Source organism: Monodon monoceros, unplaced genomic scaffold (genome assembly GCF_005190385.1).
Source record: "Monodon monoceros isolate NGI ecotype Baffin Bay Population unplaced genomic scaffold, NGI_Narwhal_1 Super_Scaffold_10, whole genome shotgun sequence".
Classification (NCBI taxonomy): Eukaryota; Metazoa; Chordata; class Mammalia; order Artiodactyla; family Monodontidae; genus Monodon; species Monodon monoceros.
The window spans coordinates 39,539,921-39,543,008 of NW_021703766.1; positions in this window are offsets into that span (position 1 = coordinate 39,539,921).

The window sequence follows — 3,088 nt, forward strand, 5'->3', positions numbered from 1 at the left end:
AGCCCATTTTGGCAACATCTACCTTTAAAGAAACATATGTTTCCAAATGGACTCCGAGAACGGAAGCCCCAGCTTCAACAGCACTGAGCTTAGCGCTGCTTCGGGACCCACAAGGCCGAGGAGGATGGAGGGGTGGCATTTTCAGCTTCGTGCCCAGGATTTCTTGGTCGCTCGGAGATCCTAGCCTTTCTCTGCTTCTCGTGTTCCAGTGTCATCAGGGGCATGGTGGGCTGGCTGGTGTCTGCAGATGCGCCTGTGAGAGAGACTGGGACAGGGGTTTAGGGGGAATCCTAAGGAGCTCAGACTACAGTGGCCACTGTGCCAAAGGCTTTAACATGCTTATCACATGGAGCCCTCATCACTGCCCTTCGAGGTTAACAGATATTTGTGTAACAGTTTGCTTAATCCCCTACCCCGCATTAGACTATAAGTTTTGGGATATCAAGGGCTGGGTGAGCCTCGAGCCTTGCCGTGCCTCTGGCCCTGGCACAGTGTCTGGCATACCCCTAGTGCTCAATAAGTACTAACTGGAAAACTAAATAGTCTCATTCAATCAGTATACATGTCAAGTCCTCTCTTGAGTCCAAAACTAAGTATAACCTTCATGTCCCAGGGCATTGAAGCCCTCTCATCTCCTGTCCCCAACCCCACCCACCAATCACCTGGCAAAGCTGAGATTCCTCTCTCCTCTGGATCCTTACATCCTCTCGTACAAAGCTCAGCTGCCACACTTTCCACATGGACTGTGGTGCTCACATAGGATCTGTCCCCCCAACTGGGTCAGGGACTGCGGGAGGACAGGTGGCACTAGCAGCTATCAGGCTTGTCATTTTCCAACTCCACCTCCTGACAGAGTTGACTACAAGTGGGTTTGAATCCTGATTTGCCACCACGATCATGAAGGACCTGAACTGTGTCTGCCAAGGTGATCCCTAATGGTGCTCTTTGAGAAAGGAGGCAGGCGCCCACCACCCTGAAGGACTTCCTTCTGTCAACCCTGCAGAGAACACCCTCCAGTGTGGGAAACCGAGGTCTCTCAGGCTGCTCTTCTCTCAGATGAGAGCTCACGTCCAGCCCAGCACATGCCTTGCCTGTCTGTGGCCAACAGAGTCGGCCAGATGAGGGCTGGCAGCCTGGCCAGCAAAGGTTTGAATATTGCGTGTGCTTGACTTTTTATGTAACTCGCCAACGTGACATGTCTAACTATACAAATGGAAGTTTTACGGTGATAAGATCAGTTGTTACTGAGATATTTATGTGACAAGCTGACAGATATAAAACTACAAAGCTTGCTTTTATGCCTCCCATCCTTTCAGAGGAAAAAAAATAAATACTGAGATGATGGGTCACTTTGAAGAGAATTTATGATTGAAATTACCTAATACCTGGTAAACTTCTAATATGCAAGATGAAGTCTCTCTATGCTATTAAAAAGATAAACTTCATTTCCCAAGACTGCAGCACATGAATTCTTCCTGGAGAGAAATTTGAGGCTCTTGCCTTCCCCTGCCCCAGATAAAGAGCCCAACTCTGCCGGGAGGAAGAGGCTTCACCGGGCTGCACTGCACAAGCATCTCCCCAGCCTGTCACAAAACATCTGTCCATCCTGTAGAGAAAAACCTAAATTCTGAAATGAGTATTTGTTGAAAGCTTCAGTGATAAAGCATGGCCTTCCCTTGCCACTGCAGACTATGTGGCATCAAACTGGTAAAGAACAGAGAGAAGCTTCAGGACAGTCCTGGGTAATGGGACAGTGGCCACTGCCAGCATCTTTCCTTCAGTGCAGGTGACGACTGAGAACACAGCATCTCACATGGTAGCAGCTGGGACCACTTTTCCTGTTCAGATGGGTGTGGAAGTTAGTGCCAGGCTGATACTGGGATGTCTGCAATTAGGTATTAGCAGCCTGACAACTTGAACTTGCCTGTTGGCTCAGGTGCCCCTCCTTACCTGCTTCTGGGGAGCACAGCCAAGCCCCAGGGACATGTCTTTTGTGCCAAGCAGTGGGCAGGGCATTCCACGGACCCTGCCTACTTTCACAATCGCATCTGCTCTTCAAGTAGAATCATTGCTGTCCTCACCTGTGGAGGATAAACCAGAGGCCCAGGAGGGAGGTAGCAAGCCCACCCCCTGTCCCATCCTGGTTGGGAAAAGTCAGCAAGGCCATGGGCGGGGAGTCTTTACCAGAAAGCTCCAGATAGATGTCTCCTTCCCACCAATCTTGCTCAAGGTGGCACAGTCATGGTGGGGCTGGTGTTAAAAAAATCACCTCCCTGTGTCCAAAAGGTTCTCAGATCCTGGTTGTCTGGAGAATAGGAATTAGGGATGGACAAGGCAGCAAAAGCCTAATTCTCCTTTTGTGGTGTTTCCTTTACAATGATGTTCCTTCTGGGGAACCATGCAGGGTCAGAGTTGAGTGGGCTCATTTCTAGATAGAGAGATGGAATGCCAGAGAGAAGAGGTGCTTCTCCATGGCCACACAGCCAGCCGGTCCCAGAGGGGACTGCAGCTCAGGGTCCTTCAAGCCCCAGGCCAACCCCTTACCTGTGCGTTTTGCCTTCTCATTTCTTCTCAAGCATCCTGCCCCCTTCAGCACATCCTCAGAGTCTGATTATCTTACGGGTGTTTGAAGGCTGCTGACCTTTCTGCACAACGTGTTTGTCTCTCAGGAAAGCATGGAGGTGGGTGTCAATGTGTGTGTGTGTGTGTGTGTGTGTGTGTGTGTATGCACACGTGCTGGGTATCAAATCCAGATTAAACTCTTTTACTGTATTTTATCAGGTCGATCTTCTGTGTACCCCTCAGCATTGTCTCATTTAAATGAAACTTCCCTTTGTAACAATCTTATAAATAGAAAGCTGTATTGATCAGGGCCCCGCTGGCAGCTGCACTTTGATTATCACTGAAGCCTGACCGGTTAATGTGAGGGCTACAATTTATTATGCAGCAAGGTACAATGCAAGGCTATGCCATTTAGGGCTCTAAACACAAGTGTGCTTCGCTCAGGCACGCAAGTTCAGTGGGGCTGTCCTTGGGATCACAGTTTGCTCCTGATTTGCCATTTCACAGCCCCAGATGCTCAGTGAGC